This window comes from Furipterus horrens, unplaced genomic scaffold, assembly GCF_987537825.1.
Source record: "Furipterus horrens unplaced genomic scaffold, mFurHor1.1.pri manual_scaffold_1, whole genome shotgun sequence".
Classification (NCBI taxonomy): Eukaryota; Metazoa; Chordata; class Mammalia; order Chiroptera; family Furipteridae; genus Furipterus; species Furipterus horrens.
In genome coordinates, this window is record NW_028327171.1 from 202801508 (window position 1) to 202828826 (window position 27319).

Below are 27319 nucleotides of genomic sequence, written 5' to 3' on the forward strand. Positions count from 1 at the left end.
CATCGCAAGATGTCGATTCAACACGGGAGAAGACAGATACCGTGTCACTCCCGAGTCGGACTGCACAGCCATTCTCGGCGGTGCAGATAGATTCTTAAGAAGCTACACCATCGCCTCTCGAGACGGACGGCTGCTGACGACGACACTACCTGGCTTTCCAATTTTATGAACTAATTTCCTTCTGTTTCTCCCTGAGATAACCAGCCCATTTGGTTCCATGTCTCTGTGGGGCTGAGCCCCAGCGTCACTCCTATGTCTTTTAAACTAAAGACCTTAGTTAAAAACTATTACCAGCCCATTAAACTAGCCACCTGGTCACCATGTTGCCTCGATTACATCTCACTTCAGAGCCATCAGCATGAAACCTTTGCCATTCCTTATTATCCAGGTTTGTTATTGATCACTCATACTCCTTATTTTTTTTCATTGTGGACATGTGCATCGTGTGTGTGTGTGTCTGAGTTGTGTGTTCATATGTGCCCTTATTTCCCTTAAAGGAAAGGCAAATTTTATGAAAAATGAACATACAAAAAACAGAGTAAGAAAATTTACTAATTAACTATTAAGGAACTTAAGAACTAGAATGAATAAATAGAGGGTGGGGTCTGAGGTTGTAAGAAAATCCACAAAGGACTAAGTAAGGAATAAATAGAACCACTGAAATAAAACACGGCACCCAGTTTTTAGTGCTGTCTTTGTGAAAGGCATTTTACACATCTCTGTGGCACCGTATATCTGTTTAATTTCCATTTCTTTCCCTTGTTTGGGAGAACTTTTCAGGTTTTCACTCCCCTGCTGTTTCAGTGACAGGCTTGACAATCATTTTGCTTTGCTGCTGGTAATGAGCATGTTAAAAGGCACGTTTTCTGCATCTGCTCTCCACACAAATGCCCAATGTGATTTTGTGACCGGGGATGCTAACTGCAGCCCCTGAAAGCACAGCGGGCCCGGGGAGGCCTGCTAAGTTGTAGCGTTGCGTGCTTCAGTTAACATGTATGGAACTTGCTTAGAAGACCTAAGCGAGTCTTTCTCAAGTCTTATTCTGGACACATGGGACTTGAAAGGCTTGACTCTGTGGAAGTCTGACCCTCCACCCTCCACCCATCAGCATCCTTCCTCCCAGGGCTCACTCCAGGAGGTTCCAGGAGGAGATTTCAAATTGCCCTCCGTGGGCATAAATTTTCTGTTAAGTGAGATAAACTAGTACTAAAGATCTGCTCAATAAGATTATAACTATGGTTTTAATACTATACTGTACACTTAAAAATTTGTTAAGAGGGTAGACCTCAGGTTAAGTTTCTTACCACATAAAATAAAATTTAAAGAACAAAACAAACAACAAAAATATACTTAGCCCTCAGCCTCTGTTCTCTCTTTTATGATTTCATCTCATAACCTTAATATTTTTTCTTAACAATTTTACCTCCTTTATTTCTCACAAAAACTAACTACTTTTTCTGATTTTTCCCAAAGAGACAAACTTTCTATTCAAGGCTTCACGAATGAGGAGAGCATAGATCTCATAAAGATCCATGTACTGAAAACAAAACAAAACAAAACCCATGTACTGCATATTCAAATGCTGTGTTAAGGGGAACTGGGAGTTTAGAAATAGTGTTAGCCAGTTATAAAAAAAAAATTTAGCATTGGGTAAAGTATTATGATTTCCTTATGATTTAAACATTTTAATAAACATCTACACCTCTATAACTATTTTAAGTAGAATTGTTGAATATACCACATCACAACATTCAGTCCTATGACTTGCAAAAGATATGATCTTTTGAGATTTGTAATGATTCAAAACAAAAAGTGTGGTGCTTTGAATAGAGATTAAATGAATGAGTCCATGATGGACCTTATTATGATGTTTATATATATTATTGGTGAGAAGTAGGAAAAAGAACACCACCTGAGACGGGTCCTTGGGTCATCTCTGGCGTCAGGTTACTTATTTGTAGAATGAGAGTCGAGTGAGGCACCAGCACCAATCCATAAGACTCCAAGATCTGGAACTTTGGGAAAAAGTTGAACAAAGCTTAACAATGGGTTCAGTATCCCCTGGCCCTTCCTGGTTTTCCCTTACCACGCCTGAGAGAGGGCCTCATGAAACGTCATGGACCAGGATCTGGACTGGCTGAAGGAGAGGTCGAGTGTACATTGAGCATCCCTTTCACCTTCTCCTGTTGCTTGATTGTTTTTGTGCCTTGGGTCCTGGGCCCCCTCCTCTGTCCAGCCTCTGAGTTGGGCCAGCTCTCCAGAACACACCCCCTCACGTCAGCACCATTTTGGCTGAGGGTCGCTGGAGCAGCTGCTGTCGAGGAGGGCTCTGCTCATGCCCTAAGCTGACACATGACAACTTCTATTAGGCTGAGGTCCTCCACGGGAAGCCAATGGGCGCTACCAGCCATCTCCCTTCTGTTTCTCCATCTGCTGGCTCCCAGGGAGGTGGTGGCAGGGCTTAGGTTAAGAGTGCATCTGAAGTGAGGACATGGCCGAGAGCTGGGGTGCTTGCACTCTCCCTCTTTGTCACATGCTGGCTGGCAGGGGCAGAACCTGTCCCTTAGGAGAAGATGGGGTGACTCAGGCTAGCCTCGCCCCTGCTGAGGGTGTCCCGTCTGCCTCCTTGCATCCCTGCCAGGAGTCTCTCATGGAAATCATATTTCAGCTTAGGTTAAACACGACCAGGTGTTTTCATGGAAGGCAGTGCCAGAAGATTCTTGGCATGTCCTTTGCACTTGTTTGAATGTTGTGGCTTTTAATATTGTTTTGATTTGGTTACATGTGTATATGTACATGTATATATGTATATTGTAAGTCTCTTCCCAAGATCTCTCCTGTATGTTCCTATACGTCGGACAGGAAGAGCAACCACACCTGTTGAGTGAGGCCGGGGCAGAGGCAAGGCAGGGCTGGGGGGCCTGAGAGGGGCCAGGCCATGTGTTCTGCTGGTTAGTGCACTGGGCTGGCAAGGTGGGAGGCTGCTGTGCTGGGACCCCCTTTCTCAGTCAGAGGTCCCACAGACTCCTAGACGTTACAGCTTGAAGGGAGGGGTCTGAGAAGTGACATGATTCAATTTTTTCATTTTCTGAGGGTGAAAATGAGGCCCAGAGAGAGAAGCAGTGACCCGAGCAAAAGGCACATCTAGTTGGTAATAGGAGCTGAACCAGAATATCTGGGCTCTGTGTGTGCAGATTCTTACACGTTCGTCACAGCGTTGGTGTCCAGTGTCTGTTGACTGAATAAATAAGTCAGTCTGGCCTTCTGCATCCCAGGAGTATGCTTACACGATACTTTCTTTTCTACCAAGAAAAACCTGAAGATCTTTTATGATTAGGGTGACCATATGTCTCTGTTTCTCCTGTTTGTCCTTACTCTTATCCCTCAAAAGTGTACCAGTTTAGACACTAAATCATATGATCTCTTCCTAGAATTTTCTCTTCTTTCTAAAATGCCTCTTCTTCAAACATATATATTCCTGGAGCAAAGAGTCGCCACCGAGACTGCCAGCTCAAAGCTCCGTGAAGACTCTGATGAGTTTCTAACTGCAGGTAACGGGAGACCTACTGGACGCATGCATGAATTACATACCCGAGACTAAATTTAGTTTAACAAATGGTTCAGAAGAGGTTCTCTAGACTCGTTTTCCTCCTCTGTAAAATGAAGGAACTGTACTGGATGATCCCTAAGGCTCCTGACAGCCTGAAAATCTGCATCTGTAAATTAATTTCGGCGGGCATCCTCCTTCTCTCCCTGTTTGCCCCCTTCGCTAGCTTCTGCGCTGGCGTGATTAGGGGCACATCTGATGGCGCCTTAGAGCTTTCATCCCCAGATGTGCCTTGTGAGAGACAGCAGCTTTACAGCCGGGAGTGCAGATTCCTGCCCCCATCTTCCCCATCTTCCTTCTGGTCCTCAATCACACTGGGTGTGAGGAGAGCCCAAAGACACATGGAGAGGCTGGATTCCTGTTTCCAAGTGGGGAACAGCTTGCCCTTTGTCCCTCTTGTCACCTGGCTTGCATGAAAAATTCAGGGCTCCCTGGAAGGAGGGGCATGGGCCACAGAAGAGAGCTGCTGACATCCCAATAAAAGGCTGTTCTCTAAATGGTACTACCTCAAAAGGGAAAGAGGGGTGCCAAAGGGGTCCCTGTCTTTTAGGCCCTTGGACTGATTTGATGCCTGATCTTAAGAGAACACAGTCTCCTGGAGGGAGCTTGTTCTTAAAGACATCTGATATGTAAGGCATAGTTTTGTCTTTCCAAACAGGGAGAAGCTACCTCCAGCCATGCTTATTGAGACCTGTAGAATATGCATGGGCCTCACTGAGTGGCAGTTAAGAGAGTCAGCCTGCCTGGGTCCCAATCCTAGCTGTGTCACCTTCAGCAAGTTTCTTTCTTAATCTCCTTGATTCTCAGTTTTCTCATTTGTAAGCGTTGGGAGAGATACAAAACAGCTATCCTCAAAGGACTATTTTGAGTTAATCCCTACCACTAGCAGAATACAGGGCCTACAGTGATAGAGGCTTTGCAATCAGTGAACACACTGGACTTTCGGTACTTAAAGTTCTCTGATCCACTGAAAGGAGCCCATGGCTTCGTAGATGAGGCGTAAACCATTCTGTGCACTTGAGCAGGTTGGGCTTGGGCATTAAGTCAGTGTGGCAAGAGGAGAAAGAAACCTACAGTCAGCGTTGGGGATGCTGTTCTCATCAATGAGTCATCATTAGTGGGCTTCAGGAGGTCCTCAGGCAATCTTGGCCCTGGTGGGTGGTTCTCAGGTTCCCCTCTTAATGCCAAAGAAGAGAGACTAGGGGAGGCTGGGAAAGACTATCAAGTTCTTATTATTCTGATGTATTTAGGGCAGTAAGTAAACTTTGCTGGTCATTTACAAACTTCACTTCCATTCTCACACATTTAGCTAGGCTGTGCATGGTCTAGAAACCATTTGGCACAAGCAGGGTCTCCTTCTCCTCTTGACTTAGGAAGCTCTGAGAGGAAGGCCAGGAGAGAAGCTGCAGGTGAGACTGATGGTCTACTCTCTCGGCATTCGTGCCAGCCTTGGGGGGGGGGGCTGCCTACATTCTTCATGGGAATGGAAGACTAGGGTCAGAAATAACCCACTCATCTTAATGATGTTTTGAGTCCCAGCTACCTCTGGAGTCTAAATGGTCTCACCTCTGATCTTTCCCTGATGGCATCCACAGTCTTAATGAAGTCTGACTCCCTAAAAAGAACCTCAGTCCATAGAGGACATTGGTAGGATAATTGCCCACAAGTTGGGGTATAAAGGATGCCACTTCTGGTAGCCCTTGTCCATTCTACTCTTAAAAATTCTGACAATGTTTTCATTTGTTCGTTTAAGAAAGGATTTGCTTTACCCCCAAATAACCCAAGGTACTGTGAAGCAAGGCTTAAGAGTGGTTCAAGGCTTAATGTAAAACAGACCTGGGCTTGGTCTTGACTCTGACACATACCAGCTGTGGCCAGTGAGCCTGAGTTCTGTCTGCTACACAAGGAGAATAATGACTTTCACAAAAGTCTTCTGGGAAAAGCCAATGAGATAATGTGTTAGGTGTTAAGCACAGTGTCAAATTCAATTTTAGATAACCTCCTCCTCCTTCTCTCTTTTCTTAATTCCTTGTAGTTTTCTGTCTCCATCAGGATCATAGCCCATGGTCAAAAAAAGACCACATGGCAAGTAAATAAGAGAATGAGCCATGTGGGAGTGGCAGTTAAGTATGCCCTTCTCATGTCTGAAGTAGAACTGGTGATTTACCTGATTAAATGGAAATCATCTCACCTAGGCCCCTAAGAGACCAGGCTCTCCACATGTAACTTACATAAAGGTTATTAGGGAGATAAGTCTAGGAAAGTTGTTCTCTGGTATCAGTGAAGCCAGGCACAGATAAAAAGCGATAAGACTTCAGCAGAACAGATGAAGGTTAGAATCCAGAAAGCCTTTCTGAAAGGGGAAGGTGAACTATTGGCATGGGTGTGATCAGAAGAAGTGGTATCCTTCCCGGGAGGACTGTTACAATTGGAGTTTCATGCATGTGGGCTGAAAAGAGGGTTTTCCATGAGGAGGTGGGGATGGGTGACTTTCCAAGGCCTTTAGTCACCTGAGGTGTCTGTCACCCACTCTTCAAAAGGACCAGGTCATGGCTTTTATCAACTATGAAAGCACCTTAAATCATTGACTTTGCAGATAGAATAAAGGTCCCAGAGACCTCATGCCCAGAGAATGGCAGAGACTGAACCTCCTAGAAGGCACATCCTATGAATTCCAGTGTAGTGGTATGTGGAAGGTAGCACCCTAGATGGCCCCCGTCTCCTCGTATTCATACCCTGTGTAAGCTCTTTGCCTTGGACATGGACTTATTGGTTTGTTTCCAGTAACTAGAACACAGCAGAAACAAGGGGATGCTGCTTCTAAAATCAGGTTGCAAAAAGACAGGTTTCTGTTTGGGGCACCTTCTTTCTCTCTTCTTTGTCTTCTCTTTAGGCATTCAATAAAGATGTGTTGCTTGGCACAGAAATTGTTCCACCTACTAACTGGAACTTTGGTATGGCAGGATAAAACCATGCAGGGCTCGATCCCATCTCTGCAGTGGAGATGGCTAGACTTAGATGCTCAGGAAGCAATGACATTCTCTGGGTGTGGGATTCTATGGAGAACAACATTCACTTGCACACCCATGACTTCAGTTTTCCCGTCCTCACTCTAAGTAAGCAAAGCCATCCAGCATCTAAGCTGCTCTCCTCATACATGGTACTTCAACCGTTTGCTCAGTAGCCAGAATAATCAAAGCAGTCCAGTATCTGCCAGGACTGAATGAGGGTGAAAGGCTGGGGGCTCGGTTCACCAGCTGGGAGAACCATGGTTAGTCTTTTGGCTTTGTGCTCAGCCTGAATGACAAAGCACAGCAACTGTGGGCTGCCCCCAGGCGTCTGACCTTTTCCTCCCGGGGAGTCCTTGGTCTTAAGGGAAGAACAACATAATGGCCCTCTGTTCTTAGTCAACTGCGCTGAGCTAAGCTGGGCTGGGGGGAGGATTGTAAAAGCTGTGGAGGGAGCAAGGGTCCTCTAAAGGTCAACCTGTCCATTCTCCTGTGCAGCTAATTATCAACTTAATAGGTCAGAGAGGCAATAAGAATGAGAGCCTGACTTTCATTTAGGATGTACTGTACAGGAAGCAAGGTAGCTCTTGTCCCGATAGTCAGTTCTTCCTGACTTTATTTTCACCCACTGGTTCCTTTGTTTTAGTCCATGTCTTCTTATTCTGTCTGAGGGTCAGTCGATTCTGGAGACTAAAGCCTTAATACCCATTAAATGATTGCTACACTCATATTCCTTCAGATTTCTGTTCACCTTAAAGATTTTCATTAAAAATAGAATTTACCTTACTGATGTCTTTGCAAAGTATAGATGGGGAAGTGATGACAGATAAAGAAGTCAGGAATTGCAGGAGCTTAGTGCTCTGAGGTTCCTTTGGTTTTAAGCATCTTTCTCTGCCACATAAGTTTGAATGATTCCATAAGCTCTGAGAAGGTGAGCCATCTAGAGAGGATCACCCAGGTTAGGGCAGATCCGAGCTCAATATTTAGACCCTTGTTTTTTTTTCCTCGTGGTTTTCCAACAACTTGAGTTTCATAGGCCTGGAGAGAAAAAGAGGGGAAGAAAATCCCATCCTCTTTCTGAAAAATAAAGGGGAGTAAAAAAAGAAAAACCATTTTGGATTTATTAAACAGGCTGTTACAAGGCTTCTTGGACTTCAAATAGCTCTTACCAAATAACATTTTGATGAGTTATGAGTAAATGAATCAGAAGCATATGGAGTCAATTTTCTTGAAAATACACAAGGGTTTCAGAATCAAGGAGAGTCACCCTCACTCTCAGCCCAGCCCCTCCCCATTTTAGCTCTGGGCCTGGATGTTGGGACCTCCCCTCCGTGGGTTTACTGATGGGATTGCTTACCCACTGGCCACCCAGGATGCTCCCAGCTTCTCTCCTGGAATTCTTCCTCATCTCCTGTGGTTTAGTGGCCAAGTGACTGGGATGGGCTGAGCGAGGAGAGGTCAACCGGTGAGAGACATGAATGAGAAAAGGAAGGGAGGTACATGTGGGGAGCAGTCAACCCAAGTGTTTAGAGGACGGGCTGTGTGTTGTGCACAGGGAAGGATAGTGTTCTTGGTTATAGGTTGGCTTCAAATTTGGGGCTTTTTGGAAAACAGTTCAAGATGTTTCTTTTCTCTCTAAGCAACATGAAATTCTCTTGACCCATGCTCACTGTTTTGTGATTTCCAGGTTGCCAGGGTTTTCTGCAGCTTGTTCTTAGGTCTTTATAGAGTCTCAGACAGGCAATGCTGAGCTCACCGAGATGAGGCACTTATGAATGGAAGTCATGCTTTGGGATGGACTTAGTTTCTCAGAGCGCCTTTTCCTTGCCTTATGCAAAATCACTGCCTTCCTGTGACAGGTAGACGTGGCCAAGAGGAATGGAACAATCTCTCTGTGTACCTGGGAGTTTTTCATTTCAACAGAGCTGCTTGGTAGACAGTCCTTAAGCTGAGCAATGTCTGTGCCATGGTCCAGTTCCTCTCCCTTTTAAGAATCTCTCTGTATCTCAGATGGTTGGCTATTGCCCTGGCATAGCCATTAGGGGTATATAGTAACAGACTTTACTCAGAGGGTGTGGATAACCCCTATATATTATCCTTTAAGTCCCGTACTATCTTAGTTTATGTTTTCCCAAAGCATACCTTGATTCAAGGATTTGAGTGCAAGAGTTGATTTACACGATGATTCTAAGAAGTAAGAAGCACAGTAAGGAAGAGAAAAAGGGAAGGGAAGAAAGTCAATAAAGGGTATGTGTCAATGAGCAGGTTGCCACTGTAGACAACTGGGCTCCGTCCTTTCAGGGACCCTCTGAGAGGCACTCACTTCATTGGGAAATCAGGATGTTTATCCACCAACTGCCAGTCCTCTGTGGTTGCCCCTGGAGCAGTGACTCCCCATTACTTTCATTCTGCTCCAGGTGTGGACAAATCATGTTTCTGAAGCCCGAGGGAAGAAAGCCAGAAAGATGGTGGTGGCTGAGGTGGGAAGCTGTTGGAGTACAGGTGGTCTCCTACAAATACTGTGGCTGTAGGTGGGGAGAGGGGAGCAGAATAAAGCAGGTACACACAGAGCATTGTCTGCCAGGCTCTTGCTCAGTGTCTGCCTAACATGGCCATGCTCACAGGATCTATTGCAAAACCAGTAGGGGCTGAGCTCTCCCACCCACCCTAGCTTTTCGCCTGTCAAGTCTGGAATGATCATCCAAAACCTTGATTTGGGGGCCTTTTTATTTTCCCTTTCATCCTTCCTAGGATCGCTGGTCAATCTTGGAACCAAGCCATTGCTCTAAGAGTTCCAGAGGAAAGGAGGAGGCCAATCAAACCATGACCCTACTACTTCTGATGGAGTTAGTAATACTATGCTGAGGGCTGTAATGGATTTTCTTCATGTTTGGAGAAGACAGGTACGGGGAGAGGTAGGACAGCCAGGGTGGAAGTTGGGAGATTAAAAGATTATTATCTTTGAAGAGGACCCTGTCCAGATTTGATGGTTTCTGAGGGGTATTCTTGTCTTGCAACATTGAAATTCTGCTTTGAGGCTGTCACATTGATCCACTCTACTCCTTCATTATTATATCAGGCTCCTCAACCTTATTAAAAACAAGAGCTTTTGAAGGCCAAGGGCAGTTCACCTCTCTCCTTGAAGGTGATTGAGCTGGATGGGCAGGTTGGCAGTGGGTCTTAAAGAGGATTGCCATGACAGTGAGGAGCAGCCTTTTGGTTCTGAGCCTTTGGGGCAGAGTAGGAAAAGGAATGAGAAAGGAGAAAACCGGGAGCGGGGTGGGAGAAGGAGTCATGCCTCGGCCATCTTCTCCATCCTTCCCAGATGACTCATGCTGTCATCACTTCCCAGCTCTGATCTCCGGGCTCACAGCCATCCCAGAGCCTTTCCTGCCCAGCTTGACTGATAACAGATGCAGACTGACAGACGTCTCCTTCAGGAACTTCGACCTCTTCACACCCATCCCAGGGCCGCCACGCCCTTCCTTCCAGGCTCAGGGAAAGAGGAGGACTTCACGGAGTTTCCCGGAGCCTGCCAGGCCCGGGGCCTTGCAGACGCTCCACCCCGGGGTTCTTCCCTCTCAGCTGTCATCATCCACCCCGCGATGGCTGCTCTCCTTTCCCAAAGAGAGTTCCTATATCTCCTGCAGTTCGTTCAGTCCCATTGACTTTCCCCATCTTGGCTATGACTGTCCAGTCACCTCTCAGTGGGTGCTGCTTCACTTCCGGTCAGAGGGTATCTCAGCCTCCTTACTCCTTGTTCTCGCTGTGATGATTTGGTTAAGAGGTGATGCGTGCTCTCAGGGGGCTTCCTCAACTGTCCAGTGCCCACACCCTCTGCCTGCCACTCCATGCCCACCCTACCCACGCCCCTCCCTCGGCGTGGCCCCTGCTCCTCTGAGAGTAATAGTCCCTTTTCACATCTTAGGGTGGTTGTGAGAGCCAAATGAGAAGTGCGCTGTCAACTGCAAAATCTCCAGAAATAAACGGAACTATAAAGTCCGTGTTTACAGAGAAGAAGATGGAGGTTTCGTGACGCTCATCTGTTCTGTGGTGGACTCAGGACTCCACTCCACCTAGTCAGAGGAGCTGGATAACGTGCAGATTCCTGGGACCTCCTCATAAACTCTGATCCACAGGTCTGAGAAATCTAGACTTCAATACTCATTCCAGGGGGGTTCTGGTGCGGGGGCTATTGTTTAAAAAATAAACCTGCCAAGGGTGTCTGACTCTTGACCATCATCCACTCATTCCTATATCATCCTTTTGCTAGATCCCACCAAGGGGCACTGAACTCTCCACTTTTACATTTGTGATTCTGTTTTCTATTTTCCAAAGGGCTTTGTTTGGGGTTCAGGCTTAGGGACTGATAACAAAGAAGTAATTAGCAGATGGCTCCTCAAATGGCAGCCTCCAGAGCTTTCTGGAGGAAGAAGTCAAAGTTCTCATTGAAGTTGGGGTTAAATGGGGAGCATGTCCACCCCCCATCATGGCTGAGAAATCCCCAATCTGGTCACAGAACACAATGAGAGTCATAAACACCCTCCTCCAGGCTAGCTGGGGAGGGTCAAGGGACCTTCTCCACCCCTGTTCCCCAACCTCCTGCCTCCCCAGCATTTACCGGAGCTTCTACCTACCACACACGCAGGCTCTTCCCAGGTGCTATGTGGCTCCATCTCTTGTTCAACTTCAAGGTCTTCCTGTGAAGACCCTGGGGACTCCCCAGGGCATTGGGGGGCCTGGAAAAACTCCTGCTATAGAGGGAGGTTGGTTCTGAAATGTGTGCAGAGAAGCAGTTGGATGAAGGTGTTGTGAGGTGATGCTGACGATGTGATGGAGAACAGCATCGCCAGTCCTCTGAAGCCAGCAGGGCCCAGGGTGGAGGGACACAGGGCCCAGCACTGAGCCAAGCAGCTGGGAGGATAGGCCATAGGAAGGCAGGGACATTGCTGTGGACAGTGATAAGGAAGACAGGGGAAGAAAGGGGCTAGAGACTGGGTTTCTTCACCCAGTCCTGCAGAGCTGGGGAGCCAAGGGGTGAGGTGCAATATCATAAAGATCGGCTGCCTAGACCAGCACATCTTTGAAGCAAGCTGATTGGCCCAAGTCAAGAGTTCACAGACTGTTCTGTGCACAGAGGGATTTCTGCTGTTGCAGCATCCCTTCCAGAACCTGGAGGGAGGTACATGCTCTTCTACTTTCAGGTGTCCCGGGAGTCTCTGGGAGAGTCTCTCTCTCTCTCTCACTCTCTCTCTCTCTCTCTCTTTCTCTCTCTCTCCCCCCCCTATTCCCCTCCTTTCAGCTAAGGAGGACCTTTGATCTGGTCCAGCAGCTGTCCCCCTAGCAGCCACTGGTGATCCAAAGGCCTGAGGCATGGGGGGTTTCAGGGTGAGCCGGGCTCTCAGGTGGACTTAGAAGGTGGGTGTCTATTTAATATATTTCTAGGAGCACAAGAAAATATTCACTAACCCCAAATGCAAATGGTGTCTGAGATGCCCTAAGTTTTTTTACTACCCTTCACAGTAACATGATTCATAATTTCTTAGATGAGTTAATGAACATATTGATTTATTTACTGGGTCCTGATGGCTTCCCGTCTTTGAGTCTTCAGAGAAAAATCTTTGTGCTGTAAGTTGTTCCATCTGACGCCTTAGCTGGACGTAACTTTTCTCACCCTTCTAGGCATCTGGAGACAAGGTTCTGGGGAAGAATGGGCAATGTGCAGGGGGCTGGGGATTGGAAGCGGGAGAATGATAAGAGGAAGGAACACACTCTTCAGTGAAGGCGTTCCCCCTGTATGGATGGCCTGGAGATGGTCACCACGATGCTCTTTTCGGGGAGGATTTGCCACCCAGCCGCAATGGTACAGTCAGCAGAAGGTGTCCAGATGCGAGTGCTTTCAGGGTCAGCCTCAGTGGTGGAGAACTTCACTCAAGGTCACACCCTTGTCAGGCAGCCCACCTCATGACAGCTCAAGGTGGGGCACACGACCCTGACAATTCTGCTTGACCCAGGACTGGGTTGAACAGTAACGCTCACTCAGAGCTGCCTGCCAGGTTGGTCAAGGCTTAGTCCCAGCCCCCAGGCAGCTTAATGCCCCCAAAGTCAAGAAGGTGGGTGTGCATCCCAAACACATCTTGACAAATTAAATCAGTAGATACAAGTGTGTGCTGACTGGGGGGATGATATCAGAGATGACTGCCTGTCTTTGAGCCTTCAGCTGCCCAGAACGAAGACATCAAGCCCATTCCTGCCTCAGGGCCTTTGCACTTCCTGTTCTCTCTGCTTACAGTTCTGGAGTTTGTGCTCAAATGTCACCTTCTCAGAGATCTTCCTTGACCCTTATCTCCACCCCACTCCTACAATTGAAAGAACCCTTTACCCATCTCTAAGACGTTCTATCAAGTACTGTGTTGTTTGTTATTTTCTGTTACCATGGAAATAAAAGGTAACTTGGATACCTTATTTTTTGATAACTATGGATACTTGTTTTTCAATGCCTGTCGATTCCCACTAGAACATAAACCCCACAGAATCAGGGACCTTTATATTTTGTTTGCCTCTGTGTTCCCCAGACCTTGCAAGGTGTTTAAAGCAAGTACTTGACAGATAATGAATGAATGGAATGGACCAATATTTATTGTGTGAAAATAATAGAATCTATCTAGAATTTGATAATATATTGTTTCCAATATATTAATTTTTGCTTTTCCATTTGAGTTAAGTGATACTGGTTTTCACCTAGAGAAGGGATAGACAAACTTTTTTTGGAAAAGGTGAGTTGGTAAATATTTTTGCCTTGGCAGGTCATAAGATCTCTATTGAAACTGTATAACTCTGCTGTGGAATGCAAAAGCAGCCCTGGGCAATATGTAAATATGTGGGTGTGGCAGCACTGCAATAAAACTTTATTTAAAAAAACAGATGGCTGTCCCTGACTGAGTAGTAATATAAAATTTCCTATAAAATAAATTTATTGAAGTAAAAAAGGAAGTCTATTGAAATAAAAATATCAACTAAATAGCTTTACAGAAACCATATGAAAATTCCTGAAGTTCAAAAAACTCAGTTCTAATTTTTCTTGCATCATCTGTGGCCACAGCTGTGGGAATGAGGGAGGTTGAAAGGGAGAAACTCCTTTAATTTAATGCAGCTAAACATTGTGGGAGGCTCACACTTAGATATTCCCAGGGCCAGCGTCCTGCTTTTTCTCCTGCAGTTACGCTTCCTATTTCCTTTCCATCTCCAGCTCTGGTCCCAGAACTCAGGGCTGTAATAGAATGCTCTTGTCTGGGTAAGCTATCCTTTCATGGGGTTTAAATTACCCCCAGGGCCAGTGTTGGTCATGGCCATGCTTACCTAGGTCATAAATATATCCTGAACTTAAACATAAAAATGGCAGAGCACTGAAGAGGTAGGGGTGGCCGAAGGTGACAAGGTCAGTCTGAAATTCCTAAATCTTTGGGAATAAGAAAAGCTCAGGTCTACAGTGCCCTTGTTCTAAGTACTTTACATGTATAAGCTGATTTGATCTTCAGTCATCATATCATAATATTATCCCCATTTTACAGATGGGACTGAGGCATCGAAACCTAAGTAAGCTGGCCAAGGTTACTCAGCTACCAAGAGGCAGGGTCAGCGTTCTAACCCAGTAGGGCAGTACTGGAGTCCTTGCTGCTAATGTAGACAGCTGTGAGGTTACATTTTTCTCAGGGGCATAGCTCTGGTGGGGTATCCCAGCAGTATACAAACACATCCACTCTTCTTTCTCCATAGCCTTAAAAAAAATCATTTATTATTTTTTTATTGAGCTGAAATTCATATAACATATAATTAACTAATTTAAAGTGTACAATTCAGTGGCATTTAGTGTATTCACAACGTTATGCAGCACCACCTCTCTACTTTCAATACTTCTTCATCTAGAAGATCTGTACCCATTTAGTAATCACTCCCTATACTCAAGTAGTAGCACGTAGCAGAACTTCATTCCTTTTCATGGTTGAATAATATTTTATTATATTTATTGTGAGTATACACCATACCCTACCCTGGCTGGTTTGGCTCAGTGGATTGAGCGTCGGCCTGCGAGCTAAGTGTCGCTGGTTCGATCCTCCAGTCAGGGCACATCAGAGAAGGAAAACTCTGACTCCAAAAAACCTCCGCTGCCTTGCGGCATACCTCTTCAGGGGAAAGGCTAAGGGAGTAAACCCCGACAGAAAATCCGGAGCCGGAGTCCCTAAGGCGGTTTGACGTTGTAGTCAACACCGGCAACTCCTGTGGCGCACCTGAAGCCAAGCTGTATTGACTCCGTCTTTCCCTTGGACCCTTCAGCTGCGAAGAGAGGGGGGGTCTGCTGCATGGGCAACAGCAGACCCTCCATATCACCCTGCCCAGGCTCTGTAGCTTCAGCTTCACTGGAGAGGACACTCCAGCGTCATCACAAGATGTTGATTCAACACGGGAGGAGACGGATACCTTGTCACTCCCGAGTCGGACTGCACAGCCATTCTCGGCGGTGCAGATAGACTCTCAAGAAGCTACACCATCGTCTCTCGAGACGGACGGCTGCCGACGATACACCATACCCACCTGCCCCAATCTACTGGCAACCGCTAATTAGCTTTCTGTCTCTATGGATTTGCCCATTCTGGATATTTCATATAAAAAGAACCATAGAATATGTAATGTTTGTGTGTAACTTCTTTTACTTAGCATGTTTTAAAGGTTCATCCAAGTAGTAGCCTATATCAGTACTTCATTCTTTTTCATGGCTGAATAGTATTGTATTTATCGTATGTATACACCATACATTTTTTACCCAGTAATCTGTTGATGGGCATTTGGGTTGTTTCTACCCTTTGACTCTTGTAAAGAGTCTTGCTATGAACATTTATGAACAAGTATTTATTTGAGTACCTGTTTTTAATTTTGGGGGGTTTAAACCTATGAGTAGAATTTCTGGGTCATATGGTAATTCTATCTTTAACTTTTTCAGGAACCTGCAAACTGCTTTCCGTTTTACAGTCTCATCAGCAATGTATGAAGGTCTTTATTTCTCCACATTCTCTCCAACATTTACTTTCTTCCTTTTTTTCATTACTGTCGCCATCTTAGAGAATTTGAAGTGGTATCTCACTGTGACTTTGATTTGCTTTTCCTTAATGATTAATGATGTTGAACATCTTTTCATGTGCTAATTGGCTATTTGTCTATCTTTGAAAAAATGTCTGTTCAAGGCTTTTGCCCATTAAAAAAAATTGGGTTGTTTTCTTTTTGTGGTTGACTTGTAAGTATTCTTTACGTATTTTGTATATTCAACCCTCAATAGATACATATTTTGCAAATATTTCACTCCCATTCTGTAGGTTGTCTTTTTACTTTCTTAATAATATCATTTGGTGCTACATGTTTTTAAGTTTTATGAAACCCAACTTACTTATCTTTTTCTTTAGTTGTTCGTATTTTTGCTGTTAAGTCTAAGAATCCATTGCCAAATCCAAGGTCATGAATATTTACCCCTCTGGTTTCTTCTAATGGTTTTATTTCTGATGTTTAGATTGTTGATGCATCCCCATAGTTTTAATATCTTTCCAGCACCCCAGCAGCTTCCCGTGTCAGGGCCAGCTTCGTGAGTGAGTGACCCCAGCATTTGAATAGGGCCCCACGCCTAAAGGGCTCCACTCCTGATTTAATGCTCTGCTGTCACTGTCTTGAAAGTCTTAACTTTTGAGCACGGGGCCTTGCATTTTCATTTTGCGCTGGACCCAGGTAAACCTCACCCTCTTCTTCCGTGGCAATAAGTTTTCCAAGGTTCAGCTCAAGTTCTACCTCCTCCAGGAAGCTCTCCTTGACCCCTTCCCACGTTCCGGATAATCTTTTCTTCTCAGTTTCCATGGGGGTTATGGCCTGTACACACCACTCAGTACTTTGTCACATTAATCACACTCTGCCCTTGCTTGTCTCTCATTTTCCTGTGCACAGACTTCTGTCTCTCCCATCTGGTTATAAACTCACTGGAACTTAAAAAGATATTCTTTCAGCTAGGCACTGTGATGGGGGACAGTGAGGATTATATTTTATCTCTTCTTTCCAGCTGCAAGTTCCTCTATTTACCTTGGTGTCCCACGGCCACAACATATCAAGCCCAGGGGCTCTGTCAGGTGATAGTTCAATCAATTCTGGCTGGCCTTTTTCTAGTCTTCCTCTCTGTCTGTCTCTATCCAGGTGGCTTTGCTCTACCCCAAGATTCTAGAATGTTAAGGTGAGGAGAGATCTGATAACTCATCTGGTCAAATCCATCTTTGGATGGAGAGGTCCCAGGGAGGTCTAGAGTCTTACTCAAGGGCACACAGTTTATGGGGGGCCCAGCGGAGAATGCAGGACACTTTCCTGTGCAATCACCTCCACCCCTTCATCCCTCCCTTTTCGGACAGATGTAGACCTTCCTGTGATTGCAGGTGGGAAGTAGCCCTTTTTCTGTCTGGAGCAGCTGGTTGGATTTTCTCTGAGAACAGCAGTCCATCAACTCAATTAGAATGGCTCCCTGGAGTCCCCCTGAGAAGCTCCAGAACCCAGCTGCCTGTCAGCCACCTTGTTAAACTGGTTTCCAGATGTCTCCACTTCAAATTGAGGAAGCAGGAAGAGGGTGATGGGCTGGGAGTTTGTCTGTTTAATGTGTTCTGCCTGGTCTGTGATAAATAACACTGTGCCCCAGTGGAGCAGGTTGTTTTCTGGAGATGGCAGTGATATGGAGGATGTCCTCAGTGAGATGTTGTGTAAGGATGAGAGAAGCCAACAGACAAATAGACCAGAACATCTGGGGGCAAGACAAGAGGGAAAGGATAGATAGACAGACAGTTGGAAACTGAGCTGGGGTAGGGGGAAACCAACTTTATCTTAACGTGATTACATCTGCAAAGACCCTATTTCCAAAAAAAGTCACAGTCACAGGTACTAGGGGTTAGGACTTGAAAATTTCTTTTAAAAGGACACAATTCAACTCACTACTATGAAGATATATGGAATAGTATAGGTGGTAAGAAAAATGAAAACAAAAGCAAATTGCCAAGGACACATGTATGACACATATAGTACTCAGGCATTTTCCTCAAAAAATGGAATTTTAACTTAAGGTTTAGACCTCTTGCCTAACCCTTGATATCCCTCCTCCCCCACCTGCCCTCTTCCCTGTCTCAGACACCATTCCTATACTTTTAGAATTCCACTGGACTTTGTAGTTGGGATGATTCTAAAATTGTTTGAAGTTTCCAAAGAGACACCATTTGGGGAACAAATATTCTATTTTACCCAGAAAAGCAGAGCTGACTCTTGTCTTGTAGCCTGGATTCATTTCTTAGATCAGAGCTACCTGCCTCACACGTGTGTAAGGAATGTGGTGAAATTACCTTAAAATGAAACATGAAATTCCACTGAATTATCAGCAGGGTCATGTGGAAAGGCACGCTCTGGGTGTCTGATTCACCATGGACATTGGGCTCAGAATGTCTTGTCCTCCAAAGACCCTTCTTAAATCTGAGATAATCCTTCAGTGTTAGTTAGGACTCTTGGTGTCACGCATATGAGTTTATCGCCAATAACTTGTTTCCCAAAGGGGATCTGCTAGCTCATGTTATTGGGTATTTCAAGGAATGGTCAAACTTTAGGTATAGCTGGACCCAGAAGTTCATTGATATTATCAAATCTCTCTCTCTCAGCAAAATGCCCCCGTGGGTTCAAGAGAAGGAGAGAGCCTAGCACATTTCAGGAGTGATCCTGTTAGTTCATCCTGAATTCTGCATCTATCACTGTCACAATCTCATGGCTGAAGGGAAGGGATTGTCTGATTGGGCAAGCTGGAGTCATGAGCCACAATGGAATGACAAGGAAGCTCTAGCTACTATAACAACAAACCCTGGAAATCTTAGTGGCCTGACACAATAGAAGTTTAGTCATATGAAGTTCAATCAGGAGAACATTGTCAAGCATACAGGCTGTGGGAAGTTCTGCCATCTTCAACATGTCGCTTCCAAGATCACCAAGAACATCAACATTCAACCAACTAACAGGAGAAGAGAAACTGGACCAGCATACAGGAGTTTCCTTGAAGGGCCAAGCCTACATTTCATTGGCCAAAACTTGGCCACATGCATAAACCTTAGTATTGTCTTTCTAGACAATGCAGACTGGCTTTGAGCTCAGCAGGAAAGGAAATAGGTTTGTTGACTGGCTAGCCATTCCTGCCTCAAGTCATACTGCTACGCAGCATTATCAGAAAATGAGGGAGAGACTGAATTCCTTTCCAAAGTCAGGAATTCAAAGCAGATTTTTAAAAAATATCCTCCAAACTAACTGATGGGCTGTTTCAGAATGACTAACCTTGCTGCATTTGACTATCCTGGTATCTGGTACAGACAGGCACTCTTGTGTATTGCTGTGTGACAAACTATCCAGAAACTTAATGGTTTACAACTAGAATTGTGTTATAATTTTTCTTACATGTCATTATTTCATGGGTCAGGAATTTGGGCAGGGCTCAGCTGGGCAATTCTTTTGTTCCATGTTGTGACACCTAGAGTCACTCAATGGTATTCAGCCATCAGATGGCCTGGACTGGAGGGACTAGGACGGCTCCACTCTCACGTCATGAGCCTTGATGGGGATGGCTGCTAAACTGGGCTCAGCTGGAGCCGCCTTCCTCTCAGGCCTGTGGCCTCAGACCTCACTATGTGGTCCCTGCTGCAGCGTCTTCATGCTTTTTCTGTGGTGGTTCAAAGCTCTGAGAGTGTTCCAAGAAACCTAGGAACAAGCTATAAGGCTTTTCAAGACCTAGCCTCTGAAGCTGTAGGGTGTCACGTCTGCCACATTTTATCACCAAGTAAGCCACCAGCCTAGACCAGATTCAACATGAGGGGAATAAAACCTTCCTTCTCAAATGTGGCCAGCAGCAATCAGTCTCACATTCTTTCTAGCCACATGACTTTTTCACGTGGGGTCTTTGACTTTGGGAGCCTTTCCTTCTCTATGAGTGGCCACAAGATGTGAACCGTTACTGCCACACCCTCTGCCGGCTATCCTGGCCATTTAGTTCTGGTGTGGCAGTTTCTGTCTGGAGAGTAAAATAGGTGTTCCAACAGAGGACAGAACAAGAGGATCGTGGAGGGAGGGTGGTGTGTGCGTGTGTTGAGGGGTGGGGGATGGGGTTGGGAGCAATTAGGAGCAATTAGAAGGGGGGACCCACCCCTGAAAGTAGTACCTAGCTAAAGTCGGCAGTCAGTATAACTGATATCAATATACTAGGCCTCATTCTGAAAGGTTTACATGTATTAACTTGCTAACTATTTTTAACAACCCTATTATAGAAGTACCGTAATTATGCCATTTTATAAAACAGAAAGCTGGGATACAAAGAAGTTAAGTAAGTTGCCTGGGCTCATACTGCTGGAAAGTGAGGAACTAGTCCTCAGACCTAGGCAACTGGGCTACAGAGGCCATGGGACTGTATCAAGATGCTTCAAACTAGTAATTGCCTTTGTAACACTATGACCCTTGTGCTTCCTGTCATCTACAGAGAGGGTCGCAAGTCTGTCCTCAGCGTTACCAAGTTTGTTTACTTCTGTAGAAAACAAAAAATGTCTGTAACTTTTCAAGAGTGAGCTAACAGTTCCTATCTTCGGCTACCTCTTTACGTTAGGGTAATGCCACTTATCTCCCGTGGTACTTTAGGGCTCGTATGAAAATTAAACCAAAGAAATGTGAGGCAGTGCTAAGCACCTGAATGTGGAAATCCGAGGTCTGTTTTCTTCTCTGAGTCAGCAGGGACTAGAAACCCTGCAAAATCCGGACTTTTCCAAGGAAAAGCTCCTGTGGGTTCCCATCAAGGCCTCTCATCTCTCCTAACCCCACATCCTGACCCCTTGTTTCTGCAAGTGTTCACTTTGCAGCTGTCCTTCTACACCAATTTTCTTCTGAGCAGAAACAGAAAGCCCCCAGGGAAGAGCGAGCTGGAATCTTCCGGGCATTTTCTAGGATGCGGTGGTTGAGGCTGCTTGGCAGAGCTGAGCACCAAGGCCTTGGCTTCCCGTAGGATCTGTTTATAGCCCTCCGGCCTGTCTCTTTCCTTCCTTCTATGGGGATGGCAGATGGCCTGTCTTTTTAATAATTTAAAAAAAAAAAAAAGTCAGAGGGAAGTCAGACTCAGCAGGAAGAATTTGGAATCATCCAGGCAGCACAACTGAGCTGTGAATTTGTTTGTTTGGAAATTGTAAATGGTGTTTTCCCATTAAGCATGCCTGCGGCCTCAGCCCTTCCAGGAATCTGCCAGGGCCTCTCCTAATGATTTTCATCAGCAGGTCTCGGCTGTGTGGTGGATGAATGGGAGCCCCGGACACTCCCAGCCACCTGTACTCATAGAACTGTACCTCTCAGGACCGCCCCCAAACCCAATCTCTTCTTAGCTTCACAGCAGCCCTGGGAGGCAGAGATCCCAAATGCTCATGCAAATTAGTTGGCAAGACCAGATTTGGGTCATTTGGTGAAAAAGAGGAATGCGCAGCACTAAGGAGAAAGATAAAGGCCTCTAAGAAGCAATGGCAGAGGTCCTGAACACTACTTTGTTGCTCTATGCTGTGGAGTGTGGAACTGACTGTTCACCCATTTACTCTCCATTTGGTGGAGGCCAGGAGCAGCAGAGGAGGAAGGGCTGGGCTGGAGGTCCAGGACAGCAAGTTCCAATCTTGGCCTGATACCTTCAGCCAAGTAGGCTTCACCTGGTCATCTTCCTTTTCTGGGTCTCAGTTTATCTGAAAAAGAGCAGAACTGAATTTTATAGTTGGAAGGGTTGGAAAAACAATAATTCCTGTATATGACCTGATTCCCTGTGGAGGTACAGAAATATCTCAGAGGCAAAGATGGCTGTAAACTTTGGGGAGGGGACCAAAATAGATGGGACATCTTGCTTTAGAAAGACTGTTAACATATAAGTAAACTTGGGCAGCATGGAATTGGCTGAATAGGCTCAAATATAGGTGTTCAAGGCCATTCTCTGATCCTAAACGGTCCACTAAAGACCTGGGGCTTTAGAGAACATCTATTGGACTTCCCTAGACCCCTCAGCATCCCTCTTCCCTTGCTTAATGCTGAGTCAGGGTCTCCTAGAGAGTGAGTAGAAGCAACTCTGATCTGTGAGTAGCTGGTTGAGCAGAAGGGTGGTCCACACAGCACCAGCTCTGCCCAGCTAAAGACCACAGTATCTCAAAACCTCTGATTCTGACAGAAAAGCCTGGGAATGAACATTCCAGAGACTCAGGGAGGTAAGAAAGCTACCCCCCACCTCCACATCTTCCCTCCATCTCTCCCCCAGTGTTCTTGCCTGGTCAACGCTGGGTCCCACTGACCAGCTGCCACTAGGGCGAGTCAGCCCAGCAGATGGTGTGAGTCCTGGAGGGGATCATGTCAGCCAGCAGCACAGACTTAGCAGTGACTATGAATTTGGGACATTCTGTTCCCAGAGTTTCCAGCTCTCTCCCTCTCCTCCCTCTATGTCTTCATTATTCATCTAGCTTCAGGCACTTTCTGCTTTCCGTCCCCATTTCCCTCCTTTTTTAAACGACCTCTTCCTTTTCCTATTTTTTTTCCCTCAGCCTTTGCTGGGACAAATGTTAGAGGTAGGACCCTCTATGTCACCATAGTGTCACCAGAAGGAGAGCCAGGACATCCCATTTTTCTGAATAGAGAGTCCAGAGAGTCACGGGTTGAAGGAGGTGCTCAGCTCCTGGTGAAAACCACGGCTGAATACCCGTGGGTGTGCTGAGAGCAATGCCATCAGGAGCAGTGGGGTCGAGGCCAGCGAGCTCTCAGGTTCTCTGCCCGAGAAGGCCAAGGAGAAAGCTCCAGAGCTCCGAGGGCTTCATTGCAGATGCAGAGCTGCCCCTTATCCTGCACACTCCGTCCCCCCTACCACTGGGAAGGAGATATGGCCATGCCTGTGTCCACCCCTCCCCTACCTCCTCCTTTTTTCTGTAAACTCCTTCTGGTTGGCCTGAGCCTGAGGCCCAGGGTGTTCCTCTGTCTCCCCGTTAGGAGCCCTGGGTCTTTGGGAGACCAGCCAGTGCAATGGCAGAGCTGAGGTTGGTCTCACCTCCTTCCACTAGCTGTGAATTTAGCCTCTCTTGCCTTTGCCTCCCCTAGAATCCACACCCCATAGGAGAAGGCTACAGTCACTGTGACCTTGTGCAAGTCATTTTCCTTCTTTGGCTTCAATTAGCTTCTCTGTGAAAAGAGAGAGTGGAAGTGCACATCCTGGGGTCCTTAGCTCTGAGCACCCATGGTTTTACTTGGTTCAGCCCAGACTGGTTCTCGGGGCGGTGTCTAAACACATGCTGAGAAGAACGTTCCATAACTTGGAACACCATGAACTTTTGTGAAGACAGTGCAATGAAAACAGGGTTTGCTTTCAGCTGGGGGCATTGAGAAATGCTCCAGTGACAGGTAGTCCTTGGAAATGAGTGTTGAGGAGAGGGTAGAGTATGGGCAGTCAGAGATGGAGGTACAGCAGAGGACACAGAGGCAAGGTCTCAGACAAAAACAGGAGGAAGGTCCATTCGAGGAAGGAGGGGGACACTGTGTAAAGGTGAGTCTTCTGAAACTTCTTATGAAGCCCTCATAAGCAATGTACCCCTAAGAGCAAGGGAATAGTAGAAAGCTCCCAAATAACAAAAGGCTAGGATGGGAGGTGTCTACTACTTGTTTTGCTTTTACCAAGTATTTGCAGCTTTTTCTCTTCTGATCTGGCTTTAATATTTCCAGCTTCCTCCCTTCCACCAGGCAGGGGGCAGGGGATTACTTCCTAGGGGCTGATAGCACATAAGGCATTTTTTTGCTTAGCCTCTGTGACTTTAAATGTGTCCTAGGGCATGGAGCATCCACCCTGCTCTGTCTCCAGGCATGTCCAAGCTGTCATCTAAAATTGCCCAGGCAGCATTCTTGGCTCTGACACCCATACCCCGGGCTCTCCTTCCCCAGCCCTATTGTTCCCTTTGAGCTGCCTCCACCCCCTTCTTACTGGAAGATGCTGACAAGGCCTGCCACTGTACAAGTCAGACTGTGACTTCAGCTAGATGCTATGAATCAGAGCCTCTGCTCATGCAGAATGAAGACCCTTGAGAGCTTCGTGTGAGCCAGGCACTATGCTCAGCCCTGTGGGGGCACCTTCAGATGAGTAAGTAAGGTCTTCCTTCAAGAAGTCTATGGCCCAGGACAGTGTAGTTAAGGTGCCCCACCTCAAATGCCTAGACATACAGTAGGTGGCCCAAGTGGCTCAATGGGGGATAATAGAGAACAGTAGAGATCAGCTGCATTCGAGTCTTGCCCTCACTCACTGAGCTCCAACTTGTTAGCACCATGCAAAAATGTGGGCTAAATGTGCTCAATGCTTTTTTTTTTTCAATGAGAAGCTGAAATCTGGATTTTAATGTGAAATTTCTCAATTTTAAAAAATGGCACACTGTCTGAATATAATTTATCTGTGGGTGAAAACATTCCCATTTTCTTATTCACTGACAAATTCCTGAAGACATGTTTGTGGAGTGATCGAAGAAGGGAAGGAATGAGATGAGCTGATCCCTGGAAGTTGCTGTTCCTTATTTGTGCACACACTGGTTATTATACTGTTTTCCACCTGCAGTATGGGCCTAGGCCTTGTTTGTACCCAAGCAATTAACCAGATAACTATCTCCTTGGAACATTAGTCATACAGACAAGACAACGCAGGAGTGATGGATTCATGTGCATCACTCCTCTGGGGTTTTCAGTGGAGTGGATTCCTCTGCCCTCTCTCCTTTGTATCCAGGGGCACAAAAGGACACCACAAACATTTTCCTTATAGTCTGAAGCCTGATGTTTCTCAGCCAAGCCAAAGTTGAGAACAGGGCTTAGGAATCCCCAAAACCCTTCACTTCACAGGCACACCAGTATTTACTTCATGTGAAATATATATCTTTATTCTATTGATTATGCATTCAGTGCCCTATAAGATTATAGGTACATACATGTACTGTGCTGTGTTCTTGGCAGGTGTATCAGTGTTCTCCAAAGAAACAGAACCAATAGGATGCATATATGTACATGTGTGCATACATGTACATACATAACAACATATATATGGAAGAGAGAGAGAGAGAAATTTTAGTAACTGGCAACTGGCTCATGCAATTGTTGGGGCTGGCGAGTTTGAAATCTTCAAGGAAGGCCAGCAGGCTTGAGACCCAGGGAATAAAGTTGCAGTCTTGAGTTTGTAGGTAGCCTAGAGACAGAATTCTTTCTCCTTCTAAGGATCTCAGTCTTTCCTCTTAAGGTTTTCAACTGATTAGATTAGGCCTATCCCCATGTACAGGGTAATTTATTTTACTCAAAGTCTGCTGATGTTAATTGCATTATATCTTCACAGCAACATCTGGACTTGTATTTGACTAAACAATTGGGCACCGTAGTCTAGCCAAGTTGACACATAAAAGTAACCAGCACAGTAGAGTTACCATCTCAGGTTGAATTGTTACCAGAGTGTTCTAAACAACTCGATAAGCAACCTAGTGCCTAACAAAGATTGTTGTATGGCTGTGGTCAATGGTGGTCAAGACAAATGTTCAGATAATAATATTTTCAGTATTATTTCAGTCTCTTGATTTTTTTTTGTTATCTCTCACAAGTTGACTTAATAATTAGCCCAAATGAGATATCAAAGAGTTTTCATATTCTGTAACAATTCCAATCAATTGTTGGTGGCTGCTTGGTGATATATATTCTAAAAAAGCCCAAGGCTGACCTCAGCTCAGTGAAAAAAGTATCATGTGTAATGATCCATGTCTGCAATGGGAACTGGCATGGGTTGGGTTGAGTGGTGTTGGTGGCATCCATGATCAGGACCAAATTTTCATTAGCGAAGAGGGAGAGGATCAGAGAGGAGAACTTACTTTTATGAGCTCACACAACAAGCATCAGTCAGGCTGAGAAGCAGTAACTAGGAGTTCAGTCTCCTAAATCATGGTGCAGAGTCTCCCTATCAAATAAGAAATAGCTAATGTATACCAATCAATTGCTAATTATCCAGAAAGTTTTCTCATTTCCCCTATGATGTATTTTTTTAATTAAAAAATTTTTTCAATCTCTCCTAAAGGAAGCCCATCTACACCCTAATTCTGGACCTTCAAATTTTCTATGTATTTTAACTGTATTAAGCCTCAAGAAAATTTTATAATCTATTACCATGATGTCTAATATGGTAACCATTAGCCCCACATGGCTACTGAGCATGTGAAATGTAGCTAGTGTAACTGAGGAATTGAATTTAAAATGTTATTTAAATTTAAAAAATTAAATTTATACAGTCACATGTGACTAGTAGCTATTGTACTGGATAGCACATGTATAGGTCATTTCAACCATTTAAAAAGTTCTGTTGAACAACACTAACCTAAACAGATGTCCAATTTATTATTTTCTTTCTTTGCCTCTTTGTTCCTACTAGCTAAATTTTCAAAGGCTTGACATAAAGAATATTTTTCTTTCTGCCCGCCGCCCCCCACCCCCCGGGAGGAAGGGGTTATAAGGGGACTACAGTAGTCCCTCTCTATATCGTGGTTCACTTATTGCGGATTCACTGTATCACGGGATTTTAAAAAATATTATATTTAATTATTTATCGCAGATTTTTCGCTATATCGTAGGATTTTGCTGTACTGTATATGTATGTTGTTAAGGTTACGTAGCTTTAAGAGTGTAGAATAAATGTAAGGTTCCTACTTCACAGGGGCGTCTAGAACGTAATACCCACGATGTGAGGGAATATTGTAACTGGCAATGGGAAAAAAAAATACAATAAAGATTAAATTAAAAAAAAATATTTGTTTTTAGCCTTAATTCCCAGTTTCTTTTGACCATTTTATTTTAGTTTTTTAAGCTTCCTTTTTGCTCATGTCCAAATCAGGGCTATGCTTGAGGTAGGATCTGAAGAGCTATGTTGCAGGCAGCCTTTTCTGTGTGCATCAGGGGCTGGAAAATGGGGCTGCCTGTGTTGGCAGGGAGGGAGCCCTTGGGAAGACCGGCAAAGCCAATGCATGTTGGCCCCTCAAACTGAATTTTTGTATCTTCCTGGTTTTAAGATGTCAAATCTTAACTCCTGCTCCATTTCTATACCCCTTAGTTTGAATTTTTTGATTCTTTTTCTCTTGCCTTATGTCAGCTCAAATGTTAACAGTCTTCTCTTACTACTTGTTTGCTATCCATCAGACCTCAGCTTTGATACAAGGAAAGGGCTTCCGAGTCTTCTCTGAAATCTTATGGCCCTCTCCTTGCTTTTCTTTGTGAACTTGACCACATGGAAATAGGCTTTTCATCTCCAGCCCTGTCACTCATACCAGATATATAGAGCATGTTACTTAACTTCCCTGTGCCTCAGTTTCTTTGTTTGTAAAATGTGGGTGACACTACTAATAAGACCTACCTCCCAGGTTGTTGAAGGATTAATGCACAGTGTGTAGCAGCCGGCCTGGCCTCAGCAGGTTCTAGGTGAACATCGGATAGAATAAAACTGCCAGTGTCTTCTCATTTCTCTCCCCCAATAGACTGTAAACTCCTTAAGGGCAGGGGTTCAGCATAATGCCTGGCAGGCAGTAGGACTTCCCTAAATATTTGCTTAATGAACAATCGA